Raw genomic sequence first — 20,351 nt, 5'->3', positions numbered from 1 at the left:
GAAGTGTGAAATCTTGCTGACTGTATAAGAAAGTCATGAGGAATCTATCATGTGTAATAAAGACAGGGCTTCTGGCTGCAAGAATAAATCAGTACAACAGCGAGATAGGAGGGAGACGCAGATGTGATTTGGTATGGAGTCGGGGTGGCTGCAGGGGACTCGAAGATATTTAGGTCATAAGAAGAAAAAGAATTTTGCTGTAGGTAAACAGGACCTTAATCTCTTCCCAGCTAATGATAGAGCTGCTTTGATGCACAGACAATGTTTATATAGAGAAATTATACACTGCAGTTCTTCTTGCCTACTCATGTATACCCCTACAAGTTTTGTTAGTTCGTTTGTAAACAACTGAATGGACCCATTGTAGTTGCCACCATGGGAAAGCACATGTGTGAGTTAATTAGAACAAGCTTGGTAAGGCTCAGCTCCTGCTGCTGCTGTGATCCAAACAGTAAAAATATGGTTATTGGTAGCATTAATGAGTAAATATTTTATGTGAATTTAATGAGATCCTCGTTTCTTCTTGTTTAATTTACTTTTTTTTCCCCCTCTTTCATTTTTCCCCTATAGGAAGCATACGTGATTCACCAACAGTTTGGACAAGTATCGTAGAAAAAAATATTATGTTAAACAAATGTCTGTGTATTAGAAACTATAGGGAGCTCAGCAACACATATCAGCCAGCACCCCAACAGCCACTACCATCAGTTAGCAATTCTCACTCCCTCACACTTCAAAACTTCTGATCTCAATTTTCCCTTATATGTTTAATATTAAAAGTCACCCTAAACTCAATTTTATTATCTTTTAAAACCACTGAAACTGAAAGAGGAATTTTAAAGGGAACTTCAAACACAAAATAATATCCAAAACGGTGTCAATTTTTATGACAGTTGCTCTCAAATAAAAGCTGAGACATTAAGAACCCGAAGTGTTAACTGGCTAAGATCACATTGTTGAAAAGGAAAACGACTCTGTTTCTGAGTAACAGCTGCCTCTGCTCGGTTGTCTACATGTTTTTCATAATTTGGGAGAAAGATTTTATCTCTTTTTGCTGTAAGAATTCTGTAGGTGGGCAGATGACAGTTCAGCAGAGCAGAAGAAGCTGTTGGCTTGGTGCATTGTCAGAACTGAGCTTCGCTCATCTGCTAACTCACAGTGAGTTTGTTTTATAACACAGGACAAGGCGGTGCCAAAGCTATGGCACAGTATACGTACAGTGGGGAAAGAGGTACAAAAGAGATGCAGAATTAACTGGAACTATACAAAATATATGCTGAAAACTAATTGTCTTTTAATTAAAGACACTGCCTGAGATTTGACGAAATACACAGCTGGAAGAACTCTGTTATGAAAAGAGTCTCTTTAGCATACGTTATTCTGTAAATGACTTTTTAAAAGTTGAAGTTAATATTGCATATTAGAAAGTATTTCTTTTGTGGATGTGGACGTACTGAGAGGGGTCAAGAAACCTTTTCCTCAATCTGAGTACATTATCAGACAAACCTGTATTGCCTCATGCTGTGACTGGAAAGCAGATAAGGTCTTTGCCATCTGTTCTGAAGGTCCTGAGTTTAATTCTCCATGGGAGTCAGTACATGGTGCTGGTAGGAGGGAAGGAGTACATTTGGGAAACTGTTTATCTTTTGTTTGGAGAAAAAACAATTTTTACATAAGATTATTTTAATCAGAAGAGATTTTGCCTCAGTTCTAAACTTTCCAGAGGTTTTCCCCTTAACTGTAAACCGGTTTTTAAAAAAATCTGGTTTAAAAAATAAAGACTACAGCAGACAATGATATTTTTCAAAGGTGTGCTTTCATGTTATTGTCTGAGCAGGGAAGCAACGTATAAATAACCTGTCTGTATTTTATTAATGCTCGCAGATTTTAAAACTGTACCACTTTTGGGATCTTAATGTTACAATGAGGATCATGGTCAGACAAAAATAACAGTACTCAGATATCTGAAAGGGAAAGAATATATACACAGCAACTGGAATATTCTTTAAAAATAACTCCTTTTTTATTTGCTTCTTTTTAGCGATGAGCTCTTCTATTGACAAACTTTTGCTAAAGAATTTTATACTCCCACTGCTTTTCTTCCAAGTAACAAACAAATGTGAGACGTTATACTCTTTGAGACTGTCTTGTCTTTTCTACCAAAGTTATCTTAAACGGATGAACATAGATGTCAGTCATTCAGGGCTACCACCTGCTGAGTTTTTCAAGTGGGTCATGCGAGGATTCAGTTAAAGACATGCCAAAGATGCTGTTTTCTTTCTATATTTCTACTTTTATCATTGGATGTGTAGCTATATCCTTAACAAATACATGTATGTGTTAAAGGCTTTGCACTTGTGTGCAAGGATTGGGAGCTGGCTGGGTATTTTAGGGGCTTTTTTTTAATAAAAACATTATTTTCTGTCAAAATTATAGTTATGCAACCTTAGCAATGTAAAGTTAAGCTGAATTTTTAACAACTGCCTCTCCCTTCCTCATGTCTCAATCTCACGACTGTTGCCTAGAGGACTGATTAAGGAGGAATGTGATAACTGTATGAGCTAGTAAGTGATTATGTCTCCTATATGGATCTTGTCTAATAGGAAACCTTTGGAAAAGAGGCAGGAAAGCAGTGTGGATGAGCTTTTGGAGGACTGGGAGATGCAGTGGCAAACTTTATGGAGCCCAGAGTTAACTCAGCTGGGTATGTAGAGATCAAAAGAGCTCTGTGCCATTAAATGGGATCTCTCAGGAAAAGGATGGAGTCCATGAGGACAGTGCAATGCAAACGGGGATTATGAGTCTGCTGTTACTGCTGATGGGGACAGATGAGTGACATGGAGAGATTCCAGGTGGAACAAAGTGAAGAAGCTGGAGCTTCAGGGGAACAGTGAACCAGAGAGGGTGATAGACTGCAGGGAGATTTTGTACTCTTGAAGTTCTGTTTCCTGAGGATGCTTCTCAGAAGGAAATGATTTTGTCTATGGAAGCTACTGTGTACCAGTGGCATAGCTCCTACAGAGCCCAATTACTAACCTTAAGCCACAGTCACTCATACCTGCAGTCTGCATGTACAGCTTTGCTTTCATGTGAGCAGACTACATCCCAAGAGCAGTGATAGCTAGGGTTATAAGGTAGGATGTTAGGAAAGTTACTTTCCTTTACTTCTACATAGTTATGAGAAGCTTTTCTTTCAGGAGATAGTGAGGAAGCATCACAGAACAGAGACCTAAAATGTGAGGTCTAAAAACTCATGTTGTATATATATATATATATATATTTGTAGATGTAGATATGATTCTAGTATCCCTATGTTGGGTTTTTAAAGGCATAAAATCTGGTGCTTTGTTTTTCTTTGTTCACATGTGCAGAGTGCCTGAAAGATCATTATATATATCACTATTACAATGTACTGAAAAGCTGTTGGGATGATTTTTTTAAAGTATGTTTTCAGTTTAGCCTCTGTAAATTATTTCTGTTGATTTTGATCCTAAACAAAGGATAAATGTTTGTTAATTATATTATGCAGGCTTACAAGCATATGCAGAGTTTTTCTTTACATAGAAAAGAGAAGACCAAATATATATATTTTAAAGGAAAAATTGAAATAATGGACCAACGACCTCGTAGTATAATAGCAAGTTTTATTCCTGCAGTCAGGAGTGACTTTGAATAGAAGGTGCATCCAGAAGCCAAGAAAACTGGAATGCTTGTGTTCCCATCTGGATTTAAAGTTCTAGGATTTATGATTTAAACTTATATAAGTGGTTGCAATAATGTTGTCCTTGTGTATTAAAAAAAAAACATTGATACCGGGCCAAATACTCTCCAAGCTTAGATATGTCCCTAAGTTGTTTTTTCTATTGTAATGCAAATTGAGGGCATAGATGACTTTGAAAATGCATTTAAACACCTAGTGCTGCTCAAAAGGTAAAGTTCAACTGAAACATTTAACAGAATTATGTGTAAAGAATTAACATAAACATTGTAGATCTGGACCTTCGGATAATTTCACATCTATGATATCATGTACTTGGTAATTAAGAATGTTGCTTCTTTGGAGATGACACAGATTTTAGTGCTGCTGGAAGAGTTACTCTTTTCTAAAAGCACAACTTTCACTTTATGTCAGGGAAGTAAACCGGTACATTTCAGTTTGTAGGATGCATAATTTCACGGACTTAAACTTCCATTTTCAACAGTCAGATTTCCAGCTTGTATCATTTCTGTCATGAGCTCTACCAGTGCAGAACTTTATAAATTATATAAACGCTCATAATTTAATTTGCAATATGATTTAATATAGCATTACTATCCCATTCAGTAGAATAGCTTTGACATAAGCGTGAAACAATAAAAATTCAGCCTAACTTTAATTCTAATGTAAAGTGTCTCTATTTACACTGGTTTCATTTTTAGTTGAAGGAAGGTAAGGAATTAAGGCAGCAGGGGGTCATCACTGTGGTGTGGGTAGCACAACCGTCTGTGCACGTTTGCAGCTACCCCCTCACAGGTGGATTTATTTATTCTTTCTTTCATGGCTGATGTGCGGAGGACAGATGTGCTGTAGCTAAACACTACAGCTGCCTAAAGAGCTGGACAAACTCTCTGCCCTTTTCAGATGTAGAGTGACCTGAAAAATTTCTTATTAAAATTTTCTTACGAAACAGAGCAAGTGACAATGGCAGGAATCTAGTATAAAGTTTTAGGTTCGGGTTTTATGAAATAGTCATTGTCAACTAGTACTCATAACTCCAAGAAACTGGATGCAACGTGGCAAATACTTGCAGCGAAAATGAATATTTCTGAGGCACCCAGGTTATTTTGTCTCCGTATGTGAAAAATCTAGCTTGAGATATTCAAAAGGTACTGTTTGTGTAAGCCCAAGTGCTAGCACACTGACATGGAGCATGTGAGAAGGGCCTATGTTCCCCCTCTGGATGGTAAGAAGGGCTTCCTCTCTCCCACAGCCTGGGGCTATCATGCATTTTGAGACTGAGCTCTCATGGGAAGGTAAGGTGCCCATCAGGCCAAGGGAAGGAATGATTCCATAACTGTATTATGGTATGAATAATACCTTATGAAAATGAAATGTTTTATCTGAGTTCTGTGTCTCTGGACTGATGTCAGACCATTTGTCCTGCTCCTCAACTCTCACATGACCTTTTGAATAATGGCAAAAGAACATTGGTATGGTTCCAGTTTTCTGACGTTGACTCAAGTTATTAAAAAGTGTCAGTCCGAAAACAAAAACAATCATTAGTTGAAATCCTCACACAAACTCTTCTGGGACTCCTGTGTGGAATCTGAATATATTTATTCAGCATGTGTTTTTCTGACGTACATTATTACTGGTGCACTCCAAAGAAATTCTTTCTCCCTGTATTTCGGATGGAGTATTTCATCCTTCCTCCTAGATGTAAAACAGTAATGCTCTGAACTGACCTTCTCATCCCTTTGTGTCACTGAATGTTTTTCCTTCTGCTCCGGTCACTGCCGAATACGTATGCTTTCTTGACCTCCATTTTCTTTATCAATCTTGCCTAAGTTGATAGTTGTAACTTCTGTCAATCTTCTGCTTGTTGCTCTTTCTCCTTATGTAATTGTTGGGCTTTTCTAGATCACAGTAGAGCAGCTTTGACCAGAAGTGCTGGAAGTGCCTGAGAATCTGATGGCTGCACCATCCTCCTGAGAGAGCGAGGCCATTCGAATCAGACTGACAATGCATATGAGCTGCAGTAACCTCTGGCTATCTGATATAGCCACAGAAGAGTCTGGAATGGCTGGTTAACCACTCCTCTGGCTAACCTTAGCCTAAGATGCAGCACATATAGCAGAAGGCCAAAGAGAAGGTCTCTGGTCAGCAGATCACTCAGTCAGGCTGGGCTTCAAGGCATGGTGCAGAGAAAACATGAACCATGTGCTGATCAAGGGGCTGACAGAGGAGAAGGCTGTGCTGAAAAGCAGCCTGATGTTGATTACTACATGAGATTGAAGACTATGTACCAGTATTTCACATTAACCCTACGATATTTAGACTGGAAAACTGATGAGAAGCTGAAGCTAGCCCTGCTGACTGTCACTTGGGAAGAGCTGACTGACACCAAAAAACCTCATTTTGCAGATTTGGTCCTTTGCCTTCCCTAATTCTCTCCCTCAGCCTCAAACCTTGAAACATTTGTTACCGATTTATCTATTCCTTTGTGCTCTTCTGTTTTATACGATGGGATAATTAAGGATTTTGAATTTGCTGGAATTATTGCGTACAGTCTGCATGATGAAGGACACTCAGCACATTATTCTCTTTACCCGTATTCAAGCCGAGGAGAGGAAATGATCTGTGATCCACACTGTCTTTGTGAACCTGATCAACTGTTGATTACCATGTGGATGAGATGAATTCTGGTGTCAGCTTCTGAATTCAAACCACTTTATTGTCTAGTTTATGGTAACAATATAAGAATAAGTCAGGAAGTACCCAAAATATTACTGATTTGAGTGCATAAAAAAAAAAAGTCTTTGTTGTACACGCAGAAGTAATGGTGATCTTTATAGTTTTCTAGAAAAAGTTAGCAACAGAATATGATAAAACTAGAGATAGTGTTTCATTAGGTGGGATCAGGGAGTGCTTTGAAAGTGGAACAATTTAGCGTGGAAGAGAGGAGACATGAAATGAACGTCTTTTTATTGTACAGCTGGCATTGTAAAATGGCTTTGTAGTTTATTGCTTAGTGCCATGTGGTCCATTTTTAGCACTTTCTTTAGGTGCTTCAGGGACCCGTGTTCTCAAGTAGCCTCGTGCATTAATGAAAGTTTTTATTGTTTTTGGAGAAGCAGATAAAGGAGAGGACCACAAACATGCCTCGTGATGGCATGTGTTGTAGAACGAGCTTGTCAGACGTGAAATAAAAGCCATTAGAAGAAACCTGATATGGTAAGGATTGCTTTTTCATAGCTAAGACCTTTCTGGATAAGAGCACAAAACATGCTATCATGCCCTTCCAACCACGAAGCTGTATTCTGAGCGTTGTCTGCACTTACACTTCTTCCAGGAGAAAAAGAAGAGCTCAGGTCTACCATGTTTATTGTGGGCCTGTTGTACTTTCAGGCTTAATGTTGTTGTGGTTTTATGATATACCCAATACACCACATGATGTTATGATGCGGAATATCAATTATACAACAAAAATCATAAAACCATAACAAATGTCAGGACTTGGTTGCAAGCTTGGAATTTTATTACTCTCTTTTTATTACTTGAGACAGTAAAGGGCGCAAGGTATGTGCACTGAAAACTCCTGATGTCTGGTTGCTAGGGTTTTTGAAGTCTTTTATCAAGGCAAATGGAAAATAATACTGATTATTTTAGATTGTATGATGGATTTTGCAGGAAAAATGCTTGCTGTCATGAAAATTTATTTGAACCCTAGTATTTTGTTTACTGGCTGAAGATCTCTGAGCAGTTCAAACTCAGTACTTGAACATACAGCAGCAATTGTTGTTCTGGCCAAAAGCAAATATTGTGTTTAAATTCAGAAGACTACGTTTTGATCCATGAAAAATCACTCTGCTTGTACTTCCTAGCATCTTCTGTAATTCAAGTTTGCACTGTGCAAACCTAAGCCGTAAGTTTCAGATCTTCGCACAGTCATTTTCTGTACATCAAAAGGCATGATGGAGAAAGGAGGAATGTACACTTTGTGCACATTCAGCAGATATTTGTAACATCACAGTAATCATATATGTGAAGAAAATTCTGGTTCGTGCACTTAAATGCTCGAGTTGAGTTGAAATGATGAATTCACTGCTCTCTACAAGTGTCAAAACGTGTATGAACAAGCATGATCCCAGTATAAATCCCGTTATGTTTCAGGATAGGTCAAAAAATGAGCACTAATCAGGAAACACTTTTTTTTTTTCTGGAATAAAATAAATTAAGAAAGAAACTTTTTCTGAGCCATTCGTCATTAAAATTCGTATTTTATGCACACGTGATTAAATTCATGAGCTGTTCCAGCATTTTATTTCAATTGACATTAAGTGCTTTCTAATTCAAATTACAGTTCAATTACTTGAAAGTTTTCCCAAAAGCAGCCTCTGCACCAGAAAGAGGAACAAGAAAACACCTGTTTATTACAGAATTAAGTCCTATCCTGCAGCATGATCAGCAAAAATCTGTTTTTTAAATATCTGAGGTGATGAAGTTGGTGATACTTCTTACCCCAGACCAAATCTTTGCATGAAAAGACTTAATGCTTCCTATATGCTACATCACATTAACAACCTTACTTCAGTCTCTGAAACAAGAGGGGTTCTTTTTAGCACTGGCTGAATGATTTACCAAATACATGTTTATGAGTTTCGCTTCTCATTTAGAAAGCCCAGAGTGCTTTGCTACGAACCATGTGGGTTTTTTTGTTGAAAATGATGTAAAATATATTATTATTTTGGAACAGCTCCTCTGCAATAATGAAGAGATGTACAAATGCATTGATAAGCATTCTTATCTGACCAGCACAATTGAATTTGTGTAAGTAGTCAAATTTCATGTTACATTTGCAAAATCCCATTGAAGCAATTCAATTAATGTTGAATTTTCTACTACTTGGATAGCTATCAAGTACGGTCACGTAAGACAGTCCTCACAGTCGCAAAAGAACAGTCACAACAATGCATGGTTCACTCTGTGATCTGAAAGCCTTTAGACTACATTAACAGGAGACCATTTCTAAGCCTGTAAATCCTACTTCGAACGGGCTCCGTACAAGGGTTGAGAAGGTCAGCTTCTGAATCTCTTCGCAGCTTTGGGACAGGAAAACCTAATGTGTTGCTAGATCAGAGTATGAGTGGATCTAGTTCATGACTACCTGCATCTTACTGCAAACATGTGGGAGAGTATGGAAGTCGTGATGGGGTTGCAGTCAGCAGTGTGTAACCCAGTGCTGCATTACCACTATCTTGAAATCATACAATCATGGAATGGCTCGGGTTGGAAGAGACCCCAGAGATCATCAAGTTCCAACCCCGGCCACAGGCAGGGCCACCAACCTCCAGACGTGGTACTAGACCAGCTTGCCCAGGGCTCCATCCATCCTGGTCTTGAACACCTCCAGGTTTTCAGGTGAAATAAGGTGTATCAGCTATGTTGCTGGATGCTATTTCTTGTTTAAATAGAGAAAGGAAGAAGATTTTTTGCATAGCTGCATTTAATTCTAACGATAGAAATGTATCGTTCTGAATGCTTAGCATCTCTAAATCCAGACGTGGATCAGCCCTGAGCCCAGTGATATTCTTTCATAGTAAGTTTTCTGACTGCTTCACAGATATTTTTGCTTTGTAAGTAGGAGAAAGGAGCTAAAACACAAGTGAGAATATGATCTGCTACCTTTTGTATCAGAAGTGATCCAAGACATGATAACAGTTTTTGATGAGAAAGCTTGCACAGCATCCTTTTTAAGGAAATAAATTCTGGCAAAACTTAAGAAACAGCACCCTGGTATGTCCTAAAATTCAACTGACTGTGGCACCTTTTCCAACCATCTGTGCCACATTTTTGTGTTAGTCACCACCTGTATTTCAGTCTGGATATAACTGATAGCTGATGAAAGTATCCCGCTTTGCTTGGCAAGGGCAGCTTTAAGTAGATAATGTTTGCAAGGCATTGTATGATTCTGGATTAAACACTTGGAAGTTCAAAACAGTAACACGCATTTCTTCACTGAACCCTTCAGTTGCGAGTGCCCCAAGTTATGATAGTTGCTCTCACTTTTACATATGGTTATCCATATAAACAAGATGATATTTTCAGGGCTGATGAACATTATTCCTAAATTCACAGAGCACCACAACTATGTATGGGCCTCTGTCTGACTGAAGCTTGTAAACATTTAAAATGACAGGTGAAATCCCGTGGTGCTTCTGTAAGGTGCAATACAGAGCCCCATCACCTGTGGAAAAGAGGGGTCTTAAACTCTCTCTGGGTCCTTGCAGTTCAGAGGCTCTTGAAGGTCCAAATGATATCAATGAAAAGTAACGATCGGATCTGCGATGGAAAAACCTTCAGGAGTTAGAAAAAAAAAGTTTTATATCCTTTATGCTCTTTTGACTCTTGTTCCCAACATTAACGAGTTCAACTAAAGTTGAGGAACTTGTTCTACACTGCAGTCCCCAGAAGTTTACATTTCAACAAACATAAAATATGAACAAAGGAGACAAACAAAAAGCACAGAGAAAGGAAGGATATGGCTTCAAACAAACGATCCAATATAAGTCAAAATACAGCTAAAGAAAGAGAGGAAGAATAAATCCTTTAAATAAGCAGTATTAGCCACAAAGCCCCAAATGAACATTAGAAGAAAAAAAAAAAGCACAAACGGGAATTGTTCGTAGAAACTTATACTCTCCTCTGGAAGTTGCATACTACTGAGCATAGCAAGGTTCTACAGCCTCTGTTTTGTTGAACTGTAGCCCCGTTGAACTTGAGCAGCCTTTCAATGGATTCAGTCTTTCAATCAGGAAATAGCACTTGTACCAGAAACTTGTGCTGAGGGAAAGGCTAGCTTAGGAATTATGCCCATTTTACAGGAGTCTTTCAAACTTCGTGCACTGAAATTAGTACTCTCACAAAAAGCATGATTCCCTTCAGAATGAAATTGCCGTTCTGTGCCCGTCTTGACAGTGTACTCGGGTGAGAAAGAGTAAGGCTGGGAGCAGGATTCCTAGGGTCTCTGTGTTTGTCAGGTAGGCTGTTGGCCTGGGAAGCACAGATAGCCTCCTCGACACGCTGTTGGAGCGAGTGAGCATGCGAGCTGATGGGAAGTACAAACTAGAATTTGAAAACAGCTTAATCTGGCAGAAATTCATTAAAACTGAAACATCTCTGGGAAACATTTAAACATTAATGGATAGGCAAACTGAGAATAGAAAAATGTTCAACGAAAATAGCAGTGTTGTTGTTTTGCTCTCCAGTTGGCTCTACTGGTAATTCTCCTTGCATACCACGTAGTAGTATTTGGTATGTTTCCACGTGGTTGTTTTTTTGGCTTGGGGTTTTTTGGTTATTTTTAAATTCGTCTGCTAAGAAATGTGGTTGGTTATATACATTAAACAGCATTAAAATAAGGAGCAGTGTTAATCACTCAAGAGTTAAGGAAGAATTAAGATTATGGAGGCCGCTGTAGTTCAATCCCCACGTACATTATGAGATAGTCTTTAATTACATTATCTCATTCGTTGTTTTCCCACAGGGCCCTGCCTCATTCAGAGAGCAGGATGAACAGTGCTTGGAATGAATCGGCACAATGAAGTGAAAGAAGCTGTTGTTTGCAGGACTCATGGCAGTTGTTGAGGAAGTTGGAATATGTGTTTTGAATGAGTGGGGATGTCAAGAAAAGAAAGGATGGTCCTGTAGCTGAGGCAACTCCGTTTCCCTGGAGAATGAGTTTCTGTCACTGCCTTTGCCAGAAAAGATTCTATGAGGTACTGTTTTGGGGGAGAAAGGATGAAACTTTTCTCAGGTATCCACTGTGAGCATGTCGTTTTCCTGGAAATCCGGGGGCATGGATCCATTAATTGTTAAATAAAAAACTAGAAGTAGTGACTAACGATAATAATTTTTATGAGGTAAGAATACTGAATGCCAGTGCAAACTGCTTACAGTCTTACTCAAAGGTTTCTGAATTTGTGATGATAGACTGTATTTATCTTTGATGCTCAGCTGTATATCCTGCTGTAATAGCTGCAAAATGTGTATGAAGGATGCGTTTTCCTTTATGATGTTTTGAAATCAAATAGTTAATTTTCAGCAGTAAGGAACTATTTTAAAATCAGGGCCTCAATGAAACTGGTATATCAGCTTTCACATATTCGACTTGGATCTAATCTGCTCTCCTTGCATCTTAGCGTAGTTGCTCCTTCCTTCTAAAACTTATTTTTAGGCATTGATTTAGCTACAGTGATGCGGCCAGAATTCATCTTCCCTAGTCTAGAATGAAGTAGAAATAATCCAATTGGCCTCTGCTCCTGTGTAAGTGGGTTTTACTTCATTGGGGACTAATCAATGAAGTTCCAAACTGTGCTCAGAATTTAGGCTGCAAGCAGCAGTCAGTTCAGATAAAATATTGCTGAAATGTGAATTCTTCTCTGAATCATAGTATCATAAAACCAAACAAAGCATTTTTTTCTTCTCTCTGACCTCTTCAAACTCTATCAGCTTCTTCGGTAGTGCGAAGGGTTTCTCAAACATTAATTTTCAGACCTCATGCTTTAAAGTAACTAAACTGAACATCGTAATTCTTCTACAGTTAAGAGGATAATGTAAGATTCATAAGATTTTACTCTCACTTCTCAGTGGTTGATCTCTTAGTGAGTATTCCCATGTTCTCCTCAGCTATGACATAGTGAAATGTAATGGCAGTACATAATAAAACCTGAGCTTTATGAGAGTATTCCAGGGCTGATGAGGGTCTGTACGTGGCTGTGATTGTAGAAGCGCACGTACTCAGTGCAGATGGGAAGGGGAATGTCTCAGCAGTGCGAGTACCCTGAGCTGTGGAGGAATAAATCAAGCTGAGACAGTGAGGCTCCCAGCCAGGGGTGCTTTCATAAAAGCCCAGCTTTTGGTGCCATGCTGTTCGATGTAGCTTAAATCACAGCCTCCTCCAAAGCAAGGATATTAGGTCTAGAGAGAAGAGAATGACTTTAGGAAGGCCAGTTAAGTCATGTAGCTTACTCTGGCTTATGCATGTCATTGCAAGTTTCTATTTACCTTGCAATAATTTACTGAATCTTACTTCAGAATCAAATTATAGTCTGAGGGGGAAAAAAAGAAAAAGAAATGGATAATTTAGGACTTGTCTATCTCATATCCAGTTTTGCTCATTTAATAAGAGTACCAGCTAAGTGTAGTTTGAAGTTGTCAGAGCTGTCTGCTTTCTTAAACTCTAGTTTGGACAGACTGAGAGGTGCTACTTTTCCAATTTCCTGTACCAACCATAACAGCGTGATCCAATTCAGGTGGAGGATAGTATTTCTATATTTGCCCTGACGATAGAAATATGTTCCAATAAAAGAAGGTCAAAATAATGCTTAGCATTTATTTATTTATTTATTTATGCCCAGTGTTGTGCAGAGACATAAAAAAGCAGAGACTGTGACAGGTGAGGTGACATCTTCCCCTTAGCAGTAACGTTAGTAGCAAGGCCACAAATACAGAAAGCACCATGCAATTCATTGCCTTCTATCTGAATGATAATATCTTTGTATGAGAAGAGCTATAAATACTCTTGTTTATTTTGCAACCCAAGGGCAAACCTATGACAGAGACAAGATTCTGCAGCCACAGAGTTATAGAAGACTCAGCGTTCTGCTGTGCTGTTAATAGGAGCTTCTAAGTACTTCTGAGATGGCCTAAAAATAAATCAGTGCAGCTCTTATGTTTTACAGACAGTTTTACTAAAGGAGTGGTGGGAGGGAGAGGGAGTAGAGAAAAATGTGTATGTAAACAAATCGTCTGAAGCAACATTTTCTAAAGAAGGTGTATCGTGTAAATATGTGGGTAAAACTTGCACTTAAGCAAACAGCCATATCTAAATCCATATCTAAATTAGCATAAATTAGCCTGAACATTTTGACTGCAAGCTAGTCAACACTGACAAGTCTCTGATGCTTTGCTGTTTGCAGTAAGGGAGCAATTCCAATCTACATCCAACCTGGGGCTGCTGCTGCAAGAAACTTCACTCCTCTGCTCCTCCATTTCACTGCCTGCAGTCGATGGATGTAAGTAGCGCTTCATTTTATCAATAAAAAATGGCATAGCATGAGGGACAAATCTCAGCTCAAACCTGTAATGTGAATGAAAGATGGAGATACTGGGACCTCCCCTGGATACAGATGCCAGCGCACACGGGCCAAGCAGACAGGTCCCATGCTCTCATTTGAACTCCTGTTGAAAATGAGATGAGATTTCTTTCTTCATGATTTCTCCTGCATCATTCCCCCAAGTTTTTATTCTACTCCTGAACAATTTGTAGCCATTTTGGTCTTCTTCCAATGGTATTTTTGTTAAATGATTAATTAGTTACCCACTACTACCTTAGTATAGTTTTTTTTCCTTGTCATTACCCTCCTGAAAAGGAGGCTATTTCTTCAGAAGAACAGTGACGGTTACATACAGCATTTGTAATGCTGTTCATAAGCACATGAACTTCTATAATGTCATCAGTGTTGTTTCCATTTACTGGAAATGCCTCGTGCATGCTTGGGCTGCATTTCTCATCCAAGGGTATAGGAAACTAGTAGTCATTTTGACTATTTAATCCTTTATCAATTTTTGCAACTGAGAAATTCTTCCAGAAGGAGTTCTTATTATCCTTTATTTATGACCTTGCAGTCTATACAATTGATTTTCCTCCAGTACCATTACTTTGGCTCCCAAGATCATTCGCTACTTCTACCATGGCATTAGGGTTCCTCTCCATATGAATAATTCATCTCAGCAGCATACTGAGCAACCTCAGTGGCATATTTGTATTTTGTACATCAAGTTTATGAATGAAAGTATTAAATTAAGGTTGTCTGAAGATGAGGTTTTGAGAACTCCACCTAGAAAGTTACAAGAACTTCTGGATCAGTGCAGCTGCTTCAGTGTGTGCAAAAAAGATAAATTCACGGTATATCTGGCATTGCTGAATTGCGCTTTCCACATAGCATTTCAGAAATGTTTTCAATTATTAAATAACCTTGTGTTTACTTCAACAAGGTTGGCTCCTTATCCATAAAATAACTGGGACGGAAATTGTAAAAAATTATTAAATTATTTTTAAACAGAATTGGATGATTTTAAATCCTAAAACAATTGATAGAAAACAACTTATCCTTTTTCTTTGCATACACAGTAGCTGCACCCATACAATATAATCTTAATTCTCTATGTCTGAGGTGGGCAGTACAAGACAAACTGACAACAAAAAGTTATCTTTCATTTGGAAAACTACAAATGTGAGCTTCTCCTTTATTTGAGAAGAAAAATAATGCAGTTCTGTATAACAATATAAAGCAATGCTGACACCTACAGAGAATGTATGTAAATATCAACTCTAGAATTTGCCTTTTCTGTGATAATTTCCAGAAATACTCAGTAAAAGAACAAATGGTTTAGAGGAAGTTAAGGAAAATAAGCCTTTATCTTCTACCTATATCAGTAGGTACCTAAAAGAAGTAGTACCTAAAAACTGTGAGTTCGTGAAGTGTCTGAGGAATGGAAGGAACTAAACCACTTAAAGGAAGCTTTGGAAAAAGGAGGGGTGGCTTGTCTAGCGTTCAGCTATCCATGCTCCCATTGTGCCAACATCTAGGAGGATTTCAGCTCCCAGTGAAAAATTGCTTAATGAAGCTCAGAGTAGGTTTCCAGAACTGCTGGAGAACTTCTTAGTTTTGGTTTTATGACTTGGACCCAACACAACTTATGAGTAAATGGAAACTAGGAAGACTGAATGACTGGAAAGCTTGCTTTTGAAATTACATGTGTGTTTTTGTCTTAACTGAAAAGGGCTACAAATCAGAAGGCAATATTATTCATTAAAGACAGATCATAATTATTTTGATGCAAAACGATGAGTAAAGATTCCTCATTTTAGGCCTCTACTCCTTCTTTGGGATCAAGTTTCCATGTTTTCCACAGAATAAAGCATGAGACAGTGAGAGGCATCTTTGAAAACTGGGTATGTTTTATACATACCTCAAATCTTTTGTCTGACTGATAACAGTGCTTTACAAGAGATTGCTAAGTTCTTCCCATCAAGGGAAAAAAAAGAAAAAAGAAAAAGATCCACTTGGAGTGGTTAAAGAATATTTTCATTTCTGTTGAAAAGCACTGATATTAGAACCTAGGCATCTTTACCTTATTTCTAGAATCAAGTAGAGTTGTTCAGGTCATTTTAGTAAACTCTGGAAATAAAAACATCAGGCTTAACCACTCATAGATAGCTGTGACACTAAACGTGCGCATGTTGAAGCACGTAGAAGTGATATATTTTTGTGTATGTGCACAAATATAACGAGAAGGGCAGTGAAGCTGGTGAAGGGGTCTGGGATACGAGTCTTATATGGAGCAGCTGGGAGAGCTGGGATTGTTTAGTCTGGAGAAGAGGAGGCTCACGGGAGACCTTACTGCTCTTTACAGCTCCCTTAAAGGACGTTGTGATGAGGAGGGAGTTGATTTCTTCTCCTGAGTAACTAGCAATAGGATGAGAGGTAATGGCCTTCAGTTGCACTTGGGGAAGATTCAGGTTGGCTATTAAGAAAAACTTCTCTGAGCAAGCACTAGAACGGGCTGCCTGGGGAGGTGGTTGAGTCACCATCCCTGGAGGTGTTCAAGAAACGTAGAGACGAGGCACGGAGGAGCATGGTTTAGTGGCAGCATTGGTGGTAAGTGGATGGTCGGAGTAGAGGATCTTAGAAGTCTTTTCCAACATCAATGATTCTGTGATTCTGTGAAATGTTCCTACACAGGTTAAATATGGCGGGATCCTTCTGGTAAAGAAATACTGTCATCTTCAGAATCCGCATGTTTCCATTTCCAGGTGAAGCTCTTAACGCACATTCGTGTTGAGCAACATCATTGCTCTAAGCTGTTGCTTTGGTGGATAAGATCACAACTTCATCAGCAAACGGCAAAGAACTTAGTTGTCAGTTTTGAATCCCGTGAGATATATTTCTCACCTGTGTCCTCTTACCACCATCAGACAAATAAATTAGGGTTTCTGCAATCAACACAATTACTTGCAAAGGCTTAGGTCTTGCCTGCAGTGAAGGAGGAAAGCTCGCTGAAGTGCAGCCCGCAGTTCCCCTTGTTCTCTTTCCGTAGTGCCTAGAAGGCAGCTGCTGTCTCTCAGCCTTCCTGCTCTTGCCATGAGTTTATGGAAATGACAGCTTCTTGTGAAGTTGCCATGCAAGCAGCTCATTGTTTCAATGCAAGCGAGGGCAACGCATTGCGGTATGCTTTTACAGTCGCACTGCGGTCCACTAATGGGGAAAAAAGGGAAGTCCCTGGAGGTGAGCTGGCAGCAGTGGGGCTGCAAGGCCGGGACGCCAGCAGGCAGGGCTTCGGCCACGCTTGGCTCTCACTAGGGGTCGCAGGATGCCAAAAAATCAGCAGGGGCAGGGATGGCAGGTCTTTTGAGGATCACCTTCGGAGCCATCGTTTGAGGACTGTGGGAAGACCTGGGACAACGTGCAGGTTCTGCGAGCTGTGCGTGCCCGCTGCCCTCCGTCCTGGCAGCTTGCTAAAACGGGGTTCGCTCAGGACAGGAGGTTTAAGTCTGGGCTCTAATTGTTGCCAAATGCATGTCAAATCTGTAAAAAAGACCTCGTGCTGGTATAGTTGAGATTTTTTTGCAGCTGAGCATAATCTGGCTCTTAACGGAAGACCTGTCTAGGCACGGTTTGCTATGTTATGCCCATTAAATGCTTGCTGATGAAAATGAGTAATACATTTTGTTTGTGAGCAGCAGACTCTTCTTCCACAGCAAAGTCCTCGAGCGGTTACTGGTGTTCCAGCACTTCTCTAGCAAAGTACTTGCTGAATGTGACTAGGTCCACACCCTCTGAAGGGCATCACAAATGTTGCCTACATCAGAAGTTCCTCTTTTGAAAGTTGTGATACTAAAATCTAATGACACGTCCGGCTTCAGAAGACAGCGTTCTCGTCTAGTTTGCTGCTGGTTGCTAAACCAAACCTTATACGTGTTCCTAACATAGTGGCTTTTAGCCTGCTTGAACACACACAGATGGAGAAGAAAACAGGCTTGGGAAGGAGAAGCAGCTGTAGAAGACTTTCATAAATCAAAGACTATTTGGAGCGTTTCGTAGCCAAGCTGTTATTTCAATACAGCTAACTCTTAAGACAGGAAAATTTGAGGTGCTACTCACGAGAAACATTCTGTGCAATTTCTACAAAATTTGAGTGTTTATGCTACTGATTTTTCTAGTATGAAGACTTTGGTAATGTGTCTCGCTGTATCTATCTGCAGTCTCTGTCCTGCAAACTGCTACTGGCAATTCATGTCACGCCTGGAGCAAATGGTGGCTCCAAATCGCTTTGATTTTGGAAGTGTTTTGACCTCAGACTTTGGGCTGAGTCCTTCAAATTGTTTACGCTTACGTATGCACACACAATTGTCAGTAGTGGTCTACAGACATCTGTGACACCTCTAGTGCTGTGGATCATGGAACTTCGGGAAGGCATCAAAAAGGGAATTGCATGGACTTAGTTCTCCAACTGTTCTGATGGAAAACTCTACTGAAATGAGAGCAAGGTGAGATCAATGCACTGCCTATATGCACTACCTACAGTATAGCGCATAGCTGGATCATATGAATACAGTTACATTGGTTCCCTTCGTGATCTGATACTGCTGAGGATTAAAAAAGGGCACTAGCTATGCCACGTCTGGTATACAAGGTGGGTTGTGTTTTGTTTTTTTTTTTATTTATTATTACTGCACTGTAAAATCAGTGGGCACGCTACCACCTTTATTAATGAAGTATGTGTTAGTCACTTAGAAATGGGTGAAAGTACTCCAACGTGTAGAACTGAAGTAAATACTTCTGCATATAAAACGTGCTGGTAGCTACAGGGCAATGCTGATACCACTGGCAATGTTTGTACCTGGGTTTCTCGCTGCTTTTCGTGAGACAATTGCCATTCTTCCTTCTGGGAGTTGGTGATATGCTTGCTTTACTTTCAGTGATCCAGAGGAAGAATTCATTTGTCTGTGTACTGTCAGTTAGCCCATGACTTGGAAGATGAAGTTAAGTTAGACTTTGGAAGATGAACGTAGTAGAAATCATTTTGCTTTATGACAGTAATATTAGCACTGCACAGTATCGCGTGAAACTTCATTCCCAAAGTAACCATGCTCCTCACCAGCAACCACCATCTGGAAAGGTAAGTGATCCTGCTCAGCTCCTCTGCAAGCTGCTGGAGTTTGCTGCAGTCTCTGGAAACCAACTGCTTCTTGAGAAGCTGAGAACTGAACTGTGAGTGCTTTACCAACTCGCAAAATTAAACTAAAAGCTTTGAAACTTTTTTTTTTAATTGTATTGCACATGAGATAATAAAGTAAACCAGACAAAATCAAGTTGGCAGACTTCTAGCTATCAGTTTTTCATCTGGCAGTGTCTGTCTGCCTTCTGAAGAACTGCAAGCTAAGCTCTGCTAAGCTCAGAGCTCATAGGCAGTGTTTTTTAATTAAGAGGAGGGCAGGATGCCTCCTAATACTTGGAATGCAGCTGGCTTTGGAGAAGTGGATATTTGGTATGACCTCCTATGCTGAACCTTCCAACTTTGAACACTGCTTTAACAATTAAGCTCTTCAGGCCCGATGTTTAGATAGCTGTCCACAGCTACTGCAAATTGATTTATTGCCTGATGGAGATCAGGGATGCTGAGCAAACACAGAACAGTTTCTAATTGAAGTATTGCACCGCTGGTTTTGTTGTTGTTGCTTGATTATTTGTTTTAACATCAGCATGTGTTCTCAACGTAGCTTTATGCTCTTCTTCTGCAGGTTTAAAACTGTTGGAGAGGGTGAAACACACATAACATTACAAGCAAAGCCTCGTAGACCATCTTATTGAAGTTCCCTGATGCTATCTGTACAGATATACTGTTTAAGTTGCTTACGTCCCTTTACTTAATCGTACAGATTTGGTACGATGCTTTTCATGTAAGTATCCGATGTGAACTGATTTTTGTTTTTCATTTTGTGCTCTATAATCTTTATTTTAAAACGTTAGCTTATATTATGCAGGTATTTGGAAATGGAGCTTGCAAACATGTGAGCTTGCTTGTAATTAAATTCATGGCAGTATTTTTGGAAGAACTTCAGTATGCTCAGCCTGTAGAGAACATACTTAGATCATGAGTGGAACAGAAGAGAAGGTAGAACGAAGGGATGTATCCTTTTTTCCCTTTTAGCATTACTGTGGGTCTAAATGCCACCACAGTCAGCCTTGAGTGTGGCTTTGGCAGCTATCTCACCTGAGTAGCTCATCTGCAGGCAAGAAAAATCGCTGGAACAGCAATGTAACGGCCACAGCAAGCGTAACTCTGGGCTTATAAGTAAGGCCAAAGAGCCAGGCCAACTTTCTGGTGTGTACCTGGAGCAAAGAACAGACAAGGAAGGCGGCTGTTGAAATAAGGGGAAGTTAAATCGGGTGAGAAGTCATAAGAAAAGGATCAGAAAAGAAACAAGCAAAAAAAATCACATAGCTGAATGCACATCTCAGAGTGAGGAGTCCCAGAATAAGATTAAAGAAGAGTGCAACTAGGACAGTTGGAACAGTGATGA

The sequence above is a fragment of the Cyrtonyx montezumae genome, unplaced genomic scaffold (assembly GCF_038088225.1).
Source record: "Cyrtonyx montezumae isolate F1298 unplaced genomic scaffold, pur_monq_1.0 scaffold_2, whole genome shotgun sequence".
NCBI classification, from domain to species: Eukaryota; Metazoa; Chordata; class Aves; order Galliformes; family Odontophoridae; genus Cyrtonyx; species Cyrtonyx montezumae.
This window is presented reverse-complemented; position numbering follows the sequence as displayed.